Source organism: Vulpes vulpes, chromosome 14 (assembly GCF_048418805.1).
Source record: "Vulpes vulpes isolate BD-2025 chromosome 14, VulVul3, whole genome shotgun sequence".
NCBI classification, from domain to species: Eukaryota; Metazoa; Chordata; class Mammalia; order Carnivora; family Canidae; genus Vulpes; species Vulpes vulpes.
The window spans coordinates 63,765,508-63,783,536 of record NC_132793.1 but is presented as its reverse complement, the minus strand read 5'-3'; the positions used below and the strand labels follow the sequence as shown (position 1 = coordinate 63,783,536).

The 18,029-nt window shown below is 39.7% G+C and overlaps 1 long non-coding RNA gene across 2 annotated transcripts in view; it reads right to left on the bottom strand.

The window, feature by feature from the left end:
* Nucleotides 1-406: 406 nt before the first annotated feature.
* LOC112915493 (uncharacterized) overlaps nucleotides 407-18,029 on the bottom strand; it is a 141,759-nt gene continuing 124,136 nt past the window's right edge. For both annotated transcript variants that reach the window (XR_011997033.1, XR_011997032.1), the window contains 2 exons: nucleotides 9,916-10,047; nucleotides 407-1,759 (listed from right to left, as the gene is read on the bottom strand). This is a non-coding gene — a long non-coding RNA (uncharacterized lncRNA). The remainder of the gene's footprint in view (nucleotides 1,760-9,915; nucleotides 10,048-18,029) is intronic.

Here is an 18,029-nt window from a genome sequence, read left to right as displayed (position 1 = left end):
TAGAGCCTTAGGAATCACAGAAAAAAGCTATTTCACATGTTTTGACCACCAAATGTTTACTCAACACATACCTACTATGCACCAGGCACTGTGCCAGGTTCCAGGAACATAGAGATGGTCCCTCCAAAAAATTTCCCAGAACATGAAGTACATACCTACAATGTAGTAAAATATAGTTTCATAACTCAGATTAACAAATATCCAGTATCAGGAGTTTGGGGGCAGGGCAATTCATCCTATTAAGGATGAATCATGTAATTAAGTCACTGGTCAAATTAGAACTATTCCTTACTGAGGAGCAAAATAAAAGTTTTGGGAAATTAAGTAAAAAGGGAGAGTATGAGAATTCTCATCAAATTCTTTAGGGAGCAATATAATGTCCCATTCAAAGAACACTTTAAATCCATTTTATATGGAGCAACATTGTTTATTCAATAAGAGGGAAACGGCACTTCACAATTCATTTCTCAAATGCCACACAGTGCTATTGGCAGTATATAGTGGCAGCTTAATTAAGAAGCCTGTTGATGATGTTTAAAAAAAAAAAAAAGCTGGCACATTTTCCATTCAGATGGACACCACTCAAGACAAAGACATGTCTATTGTTGCTTCATACATACAAAAATGTGTTACATACACCACATAAAATGTCTAATGTCTACAGTCATATTAGCATCTTAACACTGGAAGAATCATGACTTATTCCCAGATCAGAAATAAGTCTTCAAAAAAAAAAAAAAAAACGTAATTTTGTAGCATAGAGGACAACACATGAATACCAAAATAGCCAAAGTTTCCTACAGAGTCATTGCCCAGGTCTCTTTTGCCCCTATCCCAACCCTATGCTGGGTCCATGAACAACATTCCCAAGTTTGATCCAAATCTCCCCCTTTCCCGAAGCTAATAGCTCACATGATGTCAGGCTCCTAAGGCACAGAAGGTAGAGGCCTACAGAGACAACAGATGTAATTCACCTACCCACTCTGCAAGAAATGTACAAACACAATATATTTTTCAACAGATAATCTATATCTCGGGAGTGGGGGGAGAAATGAATTCAATTAATTCCAAATCTAATGTGTTAATATCTCTAAAGTCTACCAAATATTTACAGAATGAATAAAATAAATCCTACCTATCAAAAGTCCAAACAAATGGAATTAAGATGTCCTGAGTTGCCCACATTAGACTGTTTTGTTTTGTTTTTTATTAAAGGGATTTAAAATACTTACAGAATACACTTTTCCATTCATTTGTTTTCTATCTTAGAAACACACTTAATTAAGAGCAGCAGGGGAAAAAAAAAGTGCCCTGAAACTAATTGTAAATCCATTGAAGGCAGGAAACACATCTTACTTGTCTCCCTCATTTTCCCTCCCCTATTTTGTGCAGTGATTCACCCATAGTAAGTACTCAATTAAGTTGAAAAGGCAATGCATGTTTCAATTCACATTAATTTGGAGGGGTTGCACTGATTTGAGGAACAGCTGAGACAAAAAGGATAGGTTCAATCTTCCCTGATTCCTGGCTAGTGAGGCACACTGTCTTGAAAACTTTGCTGAAGCTTGTGTAACACTGGCATCATTAACTGCTGGCCACTGTGGCATTCTTAATGTCTTGATTTGTTTGCATTTTTGCTGATGGTAACAAGATGATTCTCCAACGGTTGTCTTTCCAACAAGAAAATGTGAAAGGTGCTGTGAAGCAGGTATTCAGTGAAGCAGGTATTCAGTCTACCCCTGTCCTACAGACAGTATATCTGTGAACAAAATGGAAACAAATCATTAATCCAAGCCTTTCTAAGAACAACTTTTTAGAAGTACAACAGTTGGTTTTCCGCTGATCACTAAAATTATTTAGCTCAACCCTTCAAAAGCACAACCAGGATCTTTTATGGTAATAAGGCTGGTTCGAGTTTTCTCTCCTTACCTTATATAACGACCTTGAAATCCATGCCACCGCAGTTATAGATCCAAGCCCGATAAAATAAAAAATACTACACACCTGTACCATTTTGAAAACAGAATTTTCCCATTCAGGTAAGGAATCTGTATTTTCTGTCCTCACCTCTAGAAATAGGAATAAAACCTGTCCTGAGTTCCAAGCCCTATCCATTCACGAAGAGGGAAGTCCATGCCTATGTCCCATTATGGAGCCGCAGAGTGGCTGGCTGAGAACCAACAGCCACACACAGCCCCCTGCAGTGAAGCCCTGCAGCCAGACAGGAGCGCTCTTCAGTCAGCAAAGGCTCAGAACTAACCAGGTGAGTAAAAGAGGTTAGGGATAAACACTTCAAACATCTCCTCCAGCAACCAAGGCCCCATGAGAGCCACACACACAGACCCAGGTAGGCCCCACCTAAGGCTTTTCAGTCACGCTCAGGCACACGTACATTATCAACACTATCTTAGAACAGGAAAGAAAAGCATCTTTGCAAGGAATATTTCTATCCATTCACCTGCTCAAGGGCTCTTTTTTCTCTGAAATGTCCCACTACAGACCCACCACAGTTGAGATACAAGGCCAACAAACACACAAGTAAGCTTAGCCTTAACACACTGATTTAATTTACTTCATTTCTTTGGGTTTTTAAAGAATAGGCCAAAGGGATACGTCAGTTGAAAATACCTGTCAGCTCTACTCGACTTCACAGTGGCCTGGCCTATTGCTGGGGGAATGGGGATTGGTTATTTAAGGAGAGGGAACTTTGCTCTCTGTGAGTGGGCAAGTTTCCTAGGCTCACTCTTTTGCCACCCCACCCTCTCCTTGCATGTCCCAGGGGATCGGGGATCCCCACCCTCCAGAGGCTCAGCTTGGGAAGAAAGAACACAGAGGCTTCAAGATTAGTTGAAGCTGCTGTTTGCCCAGCATCTCCCACCCCACCCCACGTCTGTGAGCCCAGGTCTGGTGTGAGTGTGGGAAGATGATTATAGCAAGGGATGCTGGAAGTGTACTCAACTAGGGTGGGACTTTTCCTTCCGATGGTGCGCTGAGCAATAGAGGTGGTGAGGGGTGAAGGGTGAGAGAGCCATGCTCCTGAATTCTGGTTGGCATTCTCCCCTTGTGCAAGATGGGGAGGCTGTGAGTGGGGCAGCCTCTGCATGGTGTGGCTGGGAGATAAACCTAGAGCAGAAGCAGTTATCCCGTTGAATTATTTGAGCAAAACACTACTGTAAATAACTTTTGTTTTTGTCTTCTGTCAAATAAAATTGTTTTGGGTTTAGAAGAAATACAACACCTTTCAGCTCAGGAACAAAAATGTCAAAGTACATGAGCATTTAAAATGGACCTGGAATCATTTTAGGTTCTTCTTTCCCTATCCATTATATCAAACTTGTCACTGAAGCCTCTTCTTAATTTGAAATGTCTTTTGCAGCTCCCTTTGCTTCTGAATTTCTACTAAGTCCTCCCCACCCCTTTGCCAAGCCCTGTTCTCCTCAGCCTGGGATATGACAGGCTCCTAGCTATGCCTCTGTCTCCTGTGCTGTAGTCAACTCCTTCCAAGTGATGCTACCTCCACCAGGCCTCCGCTTCAGCCATTCGTTCCAAGATCTGTCTGAGGTAGGGCCCCTGAAGGATCTACTTAAGAGGCTCAGCACAGCTGTGATCTTCAATGCATCTTCAGCAGGCAGGCAAAAGAGAAGCAACCACACACACACACACACACACACACACACACACACACACACACACACACACCAGAGAGCAGCAACGGTGTTCCTTTCTTGGCCGCAAATGCACTGAATTGCCCTGAGCTTACTCCACACAGCTTCATCATCATTCCCCCGTTGCCCTGCTAACTCCACACATATTGGCCCCGTCTCCTGAACTGTTTGCCCTGGCTAGCTTTCCTTTTTCCTTCAAGACCTTGTGCCTTGCCCTGTACTTCAATCTACTTGAGTAGGGCCCTGATACCACCGTCCACCAGTCTATTCCAGAACTCAAGCTGCCGGCTGGAATCCAGCTATGATTACATTGCCCAAATTCCAAGACAGCACCATTCCTGACTCAGTCTTACCTGCTCTCCACATTCTAGTTAACCAAATCTCCTGCTGAACTGGATCTCCTCAGATCCAACACTTCTTCTTGTTCACTGAGGACTAGACTGCTGGCTAATGTGAGCACAGCCAGGCTCCCAGTCGCTGTGATACCTGGTCTTGACTTCTCTTGTTCCCTGGCAACCTATGTTGCTGAGATCTTGCAGAGGAACCCCAAACTCCCAGCTTAGACAAATTTCTATGTAAGAGGCTAGTTATAATATCTACAGTGTCTTTACAATACAATTTATTTATTCATTCATTCAATTAGCCAGTAATTTATTAATTTATCCTCCCTTTGTCCCATAAAAACTTAGAGGTTAACACTAAGTTTAAAAGAAAAAAACTCACCTGACTATCTATAGCTTAACATATCCCTGATTGGGATCCCTGGGTGGCGCAGCGGTTTGGCGCCTGCCTTTGGCCCAGGGCGCGATCCTGGAGACCCGGGATCGAGTCCCACGTCGGGCTCTCCGTGCATGGAGTCTGCTTCTCCCTCTGCCTGTGTCTCTGCCTCTCTCTCTCTCTCTCTGTGACTATCATAAATAAATAAAAAATTAAAAAAAAAAACATATGCCTGATTTTTGAAGTATCCCACCATCCTATTCCACTTCATTCCCTAGTCTCCAAAATTAAGCCTCTGCCTCAGGTACATAAGTTCACTGATCTCTAAGCTCATTATGAATCTTTGTTCACCACCTCTTTATTGCCTTCTTAATACGTTCCTTTAATCCTTTGGCACCTCACTTGTGACATGATCCAGAAAGCCTTCCTCAAGAAACAAATCCACACTGATTTATCCCTTATCTGGATTCTTTCTCGAATAATCAATTAACACATAGTTCAAGGGCTTTGGTTTTCACTAAATGTTTCATGTACATCAGCTTCCCAGACAATTAGTTCTTTGAGGACCAGGATAAAGGCCATGTCCTGTATGTGTTACAGTGCCTTTTAAAGCAAAGTTCTACTTCCCTCTCTCCCCACCCTTAATACACTCCCCAAACCCACACCCATGAAGGAAGAGAGGTAAGGAGACTGAATCAAGTTACTGGACTCAACTAAACTTCTTAATAGGTGATAGAGCTTTGGGTATATGGAGAAAAAGGATAAAGTTTCAACTTCTGTAGGCTGTTCCCTCTTTGTAGGGTTCATCTCTTGGAATCCTCACTCTCTGCAGATTGCTTCTCTCTACTTCCATGTGCCAATGAAGTGAAACAGGTCTAGAATTGCCTCCCACTTAGTAGATGCTCCCCAATAACTCTTCCCCAAGATAAGGCTTAGGACAAACTAATTGGACCAGCTCTAACGTAAACTTTTTTTTCTTTTTTCATTTTTCTCCGGCCTCATCTAGTCACTAGTAAAGTAGGACCTAAAGAGTTGGACCCAAGAAAAAGGACCAAAGACATCTATCTGTCTGCAAGACACAATATTTCCAAGCAGCTCCATATGGACAGCTAAGTTCATATGAGACTGCATTAGGCTTGGGTGTTGGGGGATGAGGGGTGGGCAGCACCAAGGTAACAAGAATGTTATGAGGTCTTGAGGTCTACCCTGTGCTTATCTCCTCCTGTGGCCCCAGAAGATACCTAAGTAAGGATCTGTGGGTTCATCTCAACATAACTACTAAGTATATTCCTAAGAAATATTCTCAATACTTGTTAATTGATTTTTCTATGGTAAAAGTCAAAATTTTATCAGTATAGATCAAGAAGGGGCACCTGGCTGGCTCAGTCAGTAGAGCATGTGACTCTTGATCTCAGGATCATGAGTTTGAGTCCCACATTGACCTACTTAAAAAGAATATATAAATTAAAAAAAAAAAAAAGAATAGACCAAGAATTCTAGGAAACCCTGAAGTTCAGGGTCAGGGTTGTTTATGATTTATGTATTAAATACATGCTTCACTCAAAACCTCAGAGTAATTTTATTTCTATAAAGCCATCTCTCTATGAATGCATCTCTTACAACACAGAACTCTGAGTTTGAGATCTTTTTGAGTGAGAATGCAAACAAGATAAATCCCAAGGGTTTTGCAAGGCTTTCTGCCAAAGATTAAAGCCAGTGGGCCTCTTCTATTGTGAAATTTTGAATTAGCATTTGTAGATAACCAGAGTCCTCTGAAGAAGCATGTACTATTCATAATATCTCACATATTGTATTTAAATATATCATACACATATCATATGTACAAAACCTTGATATACTACTTGGAAAGAAATGTATAATGGATGTAAGCATATCCCAAAGTCATGAGATCATTTATCACTTGTCTAAGTCTATATCAAAACTCCATTTTGAAACAATGTTCTTAATTATCATTTGATGCAGAGACTGTCAATTGTCCCTTAATACCCTATTCTCTCCTTTTTTATTAATAGAACTCCTGAATTTTGAGAAGTACATGGCCCAAAGATATACTTTCAGACCTTCCCGGCAGATAGGTATAGCTAGTAAGATGCGAACAGAAGTTAGAAGTGCAACATCTAAGGAAATGCCTTTATTTTTTCAAATTTAAGCTCAATTAGTCAACCTATAGTACATCATTAGTTTCAGATGTAGTGTTCAGTAATTCATCAGAGTTGTATATTAAACCCAGTGCTAAAAAGAATGATTATGAGAGCATATGGGTGCTTCAGTTAGTTAAGCATCTGCCTTTGGCTCAGGTCATGATCTCAGCATCCTGGAATCTAGCACTGTGTCCTTGTTGGGCTCCCTGCTCAGTGGAGAGTCTGCTTCTCCCTCTGCCTCTCCCCACTCTGCTTGTGCGCTCTCTCTCTCTCTCTCTCTCTCTAATAAATATATAAAATCTTTTAAAAAAAGAATTATTATGTATCTTCAGACATGTGAATGAAGCCAACACCCAGGGATGGCTGATTAGTAAAATAGAAATTTATTTTTCCTTTACCCGATTGTATAAATTGAAGCAGTCCAGGGCTGATATGGCATCTCTACAATGTCAGGAGCTCCTTCTAGCTTGTTTAAGCCACTATTTTTCAAAGTCTCTTAACCGAAACATAAGCTAGGCTGCTGTAGCAAATACAGCACTGTAATTCTAGCTCTGCCACGTACTACCTATCAAAACTTGGACAAATTATTTACACTCTATGAAGTTGTTTTTGTCTATACCTACTTCATAGATTGTTAACAACGTGAGACTCTCTTTTTTTTTGTTTGTTTCCCATTATATCCTAAGCTTCTAGCACAGTGTCTGCACCTAGTAAGAATTCAATAAAAAAGTATTATTGCTATTCCTGTTGATACTCCAAATCTAGACACATAATGCCATACCTTAACAACTAACCATCAAGCAGTTCCAATAAAGATCTGAATAATGCAACTAACCAACACTGTGTGCATTAGAGTGATGACATTTTCTGACCCAAATCTTGGAAAACATGGTCTGACAAGGGTTTTTTCTGACTTGTAAATTTATTTATATGAAAACTCTTATTCGTTAAACCATTGGTTGTCAACCTAATGAACTGACTTTACTTTAAAAAAAATTACCTGCTTAAATCAGGCATCCCTGGAAAGTCAAAGGCACATAGCCCCAACATTAATGGTTCTGGCCCCTCTAGTTCTTATTACAAGGCTCTACTGTACATGCATATGATAGGGGGAAAAAAAACAAAACCTGATTTTTATAACATGTTTATGGTTGTGAATTTGTATTGCAGTATTTCAGAATCTTGAGAAAAATCATTCTTATGTTTTCCCAAAGGAAGATGGGCACTTCTTGCTTCTGCAAAAATAGCATGGATGAGAGTTTTCAGTAAAACACATTTATTTCTATTGAAGAGCACTTAATAAACACACACACCTGGCTGCTTTCACTTCACCATGAGTACCACCCATTTGCCAGTCATCGAAGTAATTCAGTCTGATCTGTTAAGGTGATGGATTCTGACAAACTGTGTAAGCCTGTCATTAGGGGAGGATAGATTACAGTCTCTATGCAGGACATTATAGTGCTTACATTTCTCATCTATACAGCCTATGAAACACAGAGGGAAGGCAAGATGAAAATAAAACTGAACATGGACTTAACTGCTACTCTCTCTCCAATGAATGATATGAGCTGGTGACCAGTCCACCACATTCTCTCTGTATATATATATATATATACACACAGAGAGAGAGAGAGAAGACAGTTCTATTCTGACTGATATAAAGACCTCTCAAAAAGGACACAAAGATTATGCAAAAATTGATTATTCAGTAATTTAAGTCTAATTTAAAGCCTTGTGCTTCCACTTTTAAAATATTATTCTTTCCTCTTTCACTCTACCTATATATATAGCCATTTTGCTTCTCTATAATTTTTTACTTATGTATTTAAAAATCCTCATCTAGAATGGAGATTATATCAAGAGTGAAATTTGTTAGGTGAATTGAAGACGAGTCTAAATTAACAAAAAGTGTAAAGTACGGACTGTTGTCCAAAAGATCATGATAATAGCAAGAGCTGATGTTTTGAGAGTTTACTACATAAAAATCAGTAGGCTGAACGCTACATGCATTATCTCATTGAGTCCTCATAAAAGTCCTGGAGCAGGTATTATCATCCCATTTTTACAAATTAGAAAATAAAACCTGAGAGATATTAAGTAATTTGTCTAAGGACATGTAGCTAATGAATTTCAGAAATACTTTCAAACCTTAGTGTGTTGGACTCCAAAGCTCTTTATCACCACATCAAAGTGCTGGGTGTTTCCTTCAATCAATAATAATAATAATAAAGCAATACTTCAGATTAGGTTAACAAAACTCTAAAGTGTGGAAGACTGTTGCTTTAGTGAAAAAATGGTGTTTGAAATTAGCTCACCAATTATTTTAGGTAGGTAGTTATTACCTGACATTTATGAAGTATATACTTCACATCAGACTCTTTCTAAACATTAAATCTAATCTTCACAGCAGCCCCATAAATTAGGTAAACTATCTCCATTTTATAGGTGAGGGAAAAGAAACAGAAAAGCCAAGTAATTTGCCCAAGGTCACGTAGATAGAAAGTGGCACTGTCCTTGGACTATGCCTTTTGCCACACTGCCTCATTACCTCTCTTCAAGGCCTTTTTCTAGAGTGCTTGAAAAGTTTGCTTTATAAAACAATAGTGCCATCCCCCTTTAACTGTATTTAATGTTATTTATTAGCTCAGCAAAGCTTTGATTCAGAGACAATGCAAAAGTAAACTTTAACCCAGCCCTGCTCTCATTATCATAAATTCCAAATTTAGTGAGGTCCATGTTAATGGGTTTTACTGTATATAGAAAAGAGTTTAATAGTCACTTAGTTCTCCTCTATCTCCATTAACAAATGTAAAAAGCCACACAAAGGTGAAGGAAGGAAGAACAGTGACCTCAAAACTAAAACAGGTAAGTGTCTATAATTTGTACTTCAGCAAAAAGTCTTAATACATGTTGCACAAAAAGTGCAATACAGTACATACATATGCCAATATGTTACAACAAGTTCAACTCTATAATTTTAAGCGCTCTATTCATCAATTAAAGAAAATTAATCCTAATCAGATGTTCATATTAAGGAATACAGCCATAGCAAATCGGCAATAATAATTAAAAGTCCATTTCAAATCTCTTTGGTGAGCAGTGAAATGATCTAATATAGCCAGGCAGCCCTAGTCTTTTCTGCAGTGTTGTATAAATATGCACATTAAGTGAAAATTCCTGGATGTTTAATATGGTCATCTTTGCTACTCACACTGCACTTGTTTCTAATGAAGACATGCTTCCATGTGCACCATGAATGGGAAAATGGACAAGTTGTGACAGTCAAGCACATGTCTGCTCTGAGAGCCAAGTCAGAATTTTCCCACCTAGGTCATCACAGTGTTGTAAAGATTCCAAACAAATCCTACCTGCTTTGGACAGGGCTACCGAAGCAGGCAGGATCCTTCTCTCTGGTTGCATCATGCTTTGGTTTTTTTCTCTTCTTTAGCTCAGCTTGTAAATGAGCTGTTGTATGCCTCTCTTACAGCAAAAGAAATAGCCTTGGGATAGAAGTAAAACAATCCAGGTTAAAGACAGCCCAACTCTTTTAGGTCCCATGCTCTGTGAGGTACATGGTAGAACCAGATTTAAGATCATTTGTAGTTTGGTTAGACTCAACAAGGCATGTGCTTCCTAGTGATAGTCAAAGCTAAAGGTGGCCAGTGTGCTAAGCCATCTGAAAGGATGGGTCTGCAGCCTTGGACACTCAGAGTGAACTAATTTCCCAATGTTACACTACATGAAGTATAAAAGTATAAAATTCCTACCATATTAATGGAAATTAATCCAAATATCTGAGACTGCCATAACTCTGATAATCCTCTATCTTGTACTGGTTGGTTGGTGTGCAAAACAAGCTCACCAAAGTGTTATGTTAGGATTCAGTCTTTCACTTTCACTTTCAACTCTCTTGGCCAGAGCATTAAAATTATCACTATTTCTTTAACAATTTATTTCAATTTCAAGTCACTGGAAGGCATTACTGGGGAGAATATAGAGTCTCATTCTCTGAACTTTTCAAAGTCAGAGTGAGTGTGGGGTAAAGTCGGAGCTCTCTCAGAATCCTTCCCATCGTGAGTCTCTGATCACTACCAGTCAATTAAATCTTATGAGACATCTAGCAATTCCAATTCTAGGACTCTGTCCTACAGAAATACTAGCACAAATTCACAAAAATAAAAACAGTATCATGTTCACTGCAACACTGTTTATAATCTCAAAAGTGTAAAAGGATCTAAACCGCCAGCAGTTGAGGAATGGTTTATTAAAGACCATTTAAACCACAGAATACAGTGCAGCCATTAAAAATAATAATACAGGGGCACCTGTGTGGCCCATTCAGTTAAGCTCCTGCCTTTGGCTCGGGTCATGATCCCAGGGTCCTGGAATCAAGTCCTGAACTGGGCGCAGCAGAGAGCCTGCTTCTTCTCCCTCTGCCTACCACTCTGCCTACTTGTGCTCTCTCTCAGTTACACAAATAAAATGTTTTCAAAATCATTAATAATAATAATACATGTCTCCATTTACTAATATAAAAATGTGTTTGTGAAAAAGGGAAGATGCAGAACAAAACACAGAGTCTGTTACTATTTTTGGAAAAATACAACTGTGTATGTCTATAAATAAATGTATATAGAGAAAGAGTATATGAAACAAAAACACCTGTTTCAGAGATATATAGGTGTAAGTATAGAGGTATGCATATTTCTGTTACGTGACACTCAGGTAAAAATATTTCTATTATATACTTATACATACATTTGCATATGCATAGAAAAATCAGGAAGAATTAGTCAGCTTGGGTTGCTATAACAAAATACCATAGACTGGGTGACTGAAACAACAGACATATATTCCTCACAGTTATGGAAGCTGGGAAGTCCAAGATCAAGGTGTCAACAGATTTAGTTCTTAGTAAGGGCTGCTTCCTGGCTTCTATACAGCAACTTTTTTTCTGGTCCTCAAAGGTGCAGAAACAGAGATAGAGGCCATGCCTCTGGAAAATGAGATTGAGAAGGAAGACTAACTTTCTACTTGTACACACTATCTTATTTAGGTTTTAAGCAATCCCCCAAGTTGAGACTCTCTTCTTCTCCTGGATTGCAAACAAATTAAGAAATATTATAAAAATAAAACAGATGAGAGGCTAGGATACATCTGTAATTACTGATTGAGACTAGGGTAGAGGGGGTAATAGCCAAACAAGCCTAACTGTCTTCACTACAGATTTAACCCATTTCCACAGTGCTGGGCTGGGGTGGGCTCCCAGTCTCAGAAAAAAAATGTAGGCTCCTGGTAGGCAGGCCCTTCTCCAAGGAGGAAGGTGGCAGTAGGCTACGCTGGACCACTTATTCACCCCAAATTTACCAGTTAGTTAAGTTGCTCTCTCTCTCTAGGGCAGAGTGATGAGCAGTCTTTGAGAAAGTTGGACCTGTAGTGGCTAAATCTAGACTACGACAGGTTAAAGAGTGAATGCTGAGAAAGCAAAGGCAAAAAAGAAGTCAAGAAGAAAAAGAGAAAATAGAGTTAGGGAATACAGGGAAGGAATTCTCTCTCTCTCTCTCTCTCTCTCTCTCTCAAGGAAGAGGCCAACAAAATGTCAAATGTGGAAAAGGGGAGAAGCAAAATAATTTACAGCAAGAGTCTAAGCACAGTGACAGAATCATGAACACAAGTGTAGTGAATGCTTCTTATGGAGGCATGAATAAAAGGGAAGGAACAGAAAAAGCCTCAGTGATTTGAGGCAGAGATGAAGGAAGGGAAGTTGAGTTCACAGCATGGTACCAGTTTTATAAAAGGGTAGAAAGAATCTAGGGCTAATGCCAGGCAACAAAAATTAAAATTGCAAGGTGCCACAGGGCTGTTGTGCTAAAGTTACAACAAAACTTAGCAGAGCCGAGACCCATTTATAAATGTTTTATCATACTGTGAAACTTTTGAGAAATTGTGATTTATTATTTATAAGACATGCTATCTAAGCAATATAGATAGATATACTCGCTATATCATTCAACATCGTGCATCATAATATTAGTTGATTCACATGCTCCTTTGTCCCTGGGAACCCTAAGAAATAAAGTTTTTCATAAATAACAGTGGTTTTAAGCTTGACAGGCCCTGTGCAATTTTTTCATCGCAATTCTGGCTACCATTACAACTGTATTTCCCAAGTCACAATGCAGCATAAAGTAAAATCAAACAGAAAGAAGAAATCGGTGGAAAGATGCATAGTCTAAAATCTGGCTCCATACTTTTGACTGAAACTAAAATCTCTGAACAAGAAATGTTTTCATTCCCACTGATCTATTTCCAAGCCCTGGTGGTCAATGGCCATAGAAGTTCTGGCAAAACAATTTTTCTGGTAAACTGATTGCTGTGAGCTAACAGAAGTGGGGAAAGCTGCGTTTCTTTCAATAGGCCCCGAAGTTTTGTTTTGTTTTGTTTTATCAGGTTTTAGAGTTATGTTCCAAGTCCCCATTCCTCTGTGTGATTCAGCTTTACAACCAGCTGCCCCCTCTTAACAGCTTTTGACGTCATTCAGGTTTTGCCAAATGTGTGCTACGGCCTCCTACTTTGCTTCTCCAATGCTATTAAAGTCCTACTGCACTAGGTTACATGTGGAAGCTGTCACCAGAAAGGATCCACAATGGGGACTGTCAAGCAAATCAGCCTCCTCAGGTCCGGCTCCTCCGCAGAGGGCTTCCAGTTCTGCTTCTGCATCATCGCTTCACTGGCCCCAGGATACTCTGAACCATCATCACTGCTGACACAAGATGCAACTGAGATTGGTTGTCCTGACAGAGATTAGTGGGCAGCGATGAATCTTTCACTTGGGGTAGAAATATGATTTTATTTAAGAAAATAACCATACATAATTGGGCCTCTGTCACTTTAAATTTTAATGGTGAAAGTAATGTGGAGGCTTCTGGGACTTTAAATTATGGCTTTCAGAAGCTTCACACTGAATCTTTCAATTATTCTCTATAAGTACTTTCTCAAAGCATGTGCCACCATGACATTGCTATCACAATTCAAATCTAAATTCAAAACTGACTGCAAGGCTATGAGCTATGTGCTGGCGTGCCGGCTGCCTCATTTTATCTTGGAACATCTGACAAGGCGAATCAAGAGGCGCTCCCCCAGAGCCCAGCCAGCTGTTTGCCAAATATTCAAATACCCTGGCATGGAAGAGAAGATGTCCCCACATCAAAATTAGCGAAGGCCCCTCTTCTCCCATTAGTCTCTGGCTCACCTATATCCTTCCACACAGGCCCACCTGACCCACTCAGCAACGTGTTCCCTCTTGCTCACTTGCTCACCTCTCGGGTTCCGCCCCTCCAGCGACTGGACCCAGTGTGTGCTGCAGAGTGGCAGCCAGTTCAGACAAAACCATGGGGCAGAGTTTTCAAGTCTGTGCTTCCTTGAAGTGGATCTGAAAGAGGGGCTGACCTGCTGTTTGTGGTGGGAGGCAGACAGAAAGCAAAGCGGTGCATGTATTTTTACTTAAAATGTGTTCCATTAGGCTGGACAAAAAGGGGACTGGGAAGACAATAAGAGGGAGGTAAAAAGGCTTGCCTCGTTTATACTGATGTCTTCATTTCCTTGTTACATACCTAGTTTGATCATTTTAGTATTTTTAATCTTCGTATGAAAAGAAGGGGAAATGCATATTCAATTATTTGTCCGTTTAGCTTTAGACGGCCTCGATTACTGTTAAATGAGTCCCCTCTCTCAGCAAATGCAATGCCAAATTTACAACTGTAAATAACTAAACCCAGCTGCACTAATGGATCTACAGTGAAAGTCAACCCTCATTTTAGATTTTAAAGGTCCTGAAGCTATCTTCCTCAGCGGGATGACTTAGAACAGACGCAATGGACAGCACATGGGAGTTTAGAAGCAGAAAGCGACAAAGGTGCCACGAGACAACAGCCTCTACCCAAATGGTTAGTCAAATTTCCTGAAGCTGGACACCAAACCCCAGGGTTCCAGCTCAGTAAGGGGATCCTGATTCCTTCCAGAAAAGTTGGGTCTTTATTTGTTCATTTCCTGTGATGTGTTTACACTTGGACAGAAGGGGCACAGCAGGGATGCTTTCAGGGCACATTTGCAGGGAAGCCAATCTCACAGGAATCGTGACTGCCAGATGTCAAACCAGTGTGCGCTGAGTATGCTCTAAGCAGGATGCACCAGCACCAAATCATGGTCTGAGGAAACTGCTGCCCTGATCTACAGGCCCTCCTGAGATGCAGGGAAAGCCTGGTAGAAATTTATGTCACTTAAAAAATAATAACCATCATTTTAAAAGCTGATATGACTATAAAAATTACCTGAGAACCAGAAAGGCTGATTACATTCCAGTTCTGCGAATTACAGATATTCATTCCATCAACCCACATCATCCTAAGGCAAATAACTTACTTCTGGGAACCATGGGTGGCAAAAGACAAGGAGGCCCGCGTGTGAAGTGGCCACAACAAAGATGTTGACTCTCATCTCTTGAAAACAGGCTCAGAGATTGTCTTGCTCTACAATCAGGACAATGGAGCCCAAGCGAGAACCCTTCTCAGACAATGACCATAGACAGAGAAACAAAGTATTTTCAAATCCATTGATTTTAAAGCCCAAAACAGGGGCACCTGGGTGGCTCAGTGGTTGAGCATCTGCCTTCAGTTCAGGTCATGACCTGGGAGTTCTGGGATCAAGTCCCACATCAGGCTCCTCGCAGGAAGCCTCCTTCTCTGTTTGCCTGTCTCTGCCTCTCTCTGTGGGTCTCTCATGACTAAATAAAAATTTTTTTAAATAAAAATGAAGTCCAAAACAGTGCAATTATAAATCCTGTCTGATTTAAATATTTAAGGCTCATGGAATATTTCAAACATAAAACAATTCTACAAAGATCATTCACCCAAACATTTACAGTGCTTCTATAATATGCCAATACTACATTTGATGAGCCACTTTTGATTAAAGATTCATCCTCATACTACAGGATTTCTCCAAAGAATTTAGTATCATGGCTCACCCCTTCATCTTAAAGTTCCTTCACTTCTGTAAAAGTTCCCTCCCTCTTAAAAAGATAGATCGCTCAGGCTGTTGAGACCTTTTTATTAATTCCTCTCCCTCAGCACTGTCCTCATTTCACTCTAAATCAACAAGGGGTGAAGAATAGTCTATCAAAATCACCTAAGGGACATTTTTCCTTTTTTCAAGTTATATGACACTCTCTACCTCCACTTGAGAATCTTTACCAAATGAACTACTATTTCTAGCTGAGATAAATCATATGCCTTAAGAGTTTGAGAATGAAAAAGAAAAAAAAGCTAAAGACCTCTGTACTAAATAAACACTTCCTCTTGATCTTACCCACTTCTGTGACTTCAACTACCTATCACCTATGTGCTGATGATTTCAAAAAAGAACATTTTAAGTTCGGACCCACATATAGTTTATAGTTTGTTTAGTAGACTTCTGTTTTCAAACGATCTGCGTTAACAAACTCAGTGCAACATCACATCTATTATCTTTTTTATTATCTTTTTTTTCTATTTCTTAATAGTATCCATTCAGTGGGTATTACACACTTCCCATTCCCACCCCTACATACATCAAATCTGTCACCAGGTCCTTTCTCTTCCAGAACACATCTGAACTCCGTTTACCATGTGCCATATCCTACCTGGACCTCTGCAGTAGCCTCTCCATGCCTCCCAACGGCAGCCTCTCTACTTCAAATTATTCTCCACATGCTCCTGATTCATATTTATTAAAGCAGGAAATCCTAGAATGCAGCGCTCACAATATACAAGATGAGTTTTCCTAACACAATGTTTTAAGTATTTATAAATTTTAAGTTTTAGAAAAATGGAAGTAACACATCAAACTGTGGTTTTAATATTAAGTTAGCTTTTAAAATAATTTTGGCATAAAACTCAGACAATTTAAATAAAAATCTAATTCAGGGAGCATACAGATATTTTTAAAGAAACTGGTACTTTAATCAGTGAAATTTGGGAAGTATGGTCCTACAAAAATCTAAACTTCTCAACATGATGTTGTAAATGCTATATGTTCCTTCACCTTCAGCCACTGCCTCTATCCACGTTCCCTGCACCATTCAGACCCTCTGTATATGAGCTTTGCTGCATAGCAAAAGTAGCAACCTGGTGGCTAAAATGACATTTTATTTAGTTCATAATTATGCAAATAAACTGCGTCATTCTGGATTTCCCGTGGATTCTCTCACGTGTCTATGGTCAAATGGTGGATCAGCTGGATGGTCCAAGATGATCTCACTCACATCTCTAGTGGTCAGCAGACTGCCAGCCAGAGCCTCCGTTTCCTACACGTGGCCACTTTATCCTCCAGCAAGGTATCTTGGGCTTGATCACAATATGGTCTCAGGCTTCCAAGCACAGAATCCCTAGTGTGTGTAAGTACTTTTCAAGTCTCTACTGGTTTTACATTTACTAATGTTCATCAGCCAAACTAAGTTACATGGTCAACCAAAAGCAGTGATGGAGAAACAGACTTCACTTCTTAATGGAAAAACCTTCAATATCACATTGCCAGGAGTTGGACATAGAAGAAGGAAAAATTCATGACTATTGATACAATCCACCATTCTTGTCATATCCCAAACATGCCAGGTATATTCACACATGTGCTCATGCTGTTCCCATCACCTGAAATAAGTTATCAACCTCCTTCTATCTTTCTGGCAAGTTTTTATTTCTTGTCCTTTGAGGTTCTGCCCAAACACAGCATTTACTGACATCCTTCCTCAAATTAATTATTCCCTCCTATGCTCCCATGATTCCTTGCATATGCCTCTATTATAGCATTCAGGGAATAGTATTGTAATGTGATAATGTCTACCTAAATAGACGGTCTTTGTACCACTAGCACAGTGACTGGCAAAGACCAGGCATTCAATAAGTGTTCACTAAATTGAATTTAATTGAATAAATTCAAAACAAAGATTAAAATCTCCTTCAAATAAGCCTACATTTAAACAACTTAAGGTGCAACTATACAAAACTGGCCTTATGAGTTAGTAGAACTAATTAGATCCACCTCATCTAATTTGAAGGGCACCAGGGCAATGCTCCCAGCCAGAAGCATTTTTCTTGTGTAACTGGCACAAAGCCTGAACTTTCAGCATAGATTATTCTAGGTCTTAAAATGTTTTGCTGTAGTGCAAACAACATAGGCTTTGGAGTCTGAAACACTAGGACTCAAAACCTAGCTACTTGTGTGATCCTGACAATTTTTTACATTTCTCTACACCACTCTTTTACATCCAGTTATCTATGTTGTAATAAATAAATAATGTAAAGCACCTAGCACAGTGCCTTCCATACACCTAATACTCATCAAACCCCACGGTCTCCTATAAGACAAGCAAATCACCTCAGGGGGGGGTAACCTCAAGGCTCCTTCATTAACATCTGAGGAAAAGGGGAGAGAGGTAAGAAGATTG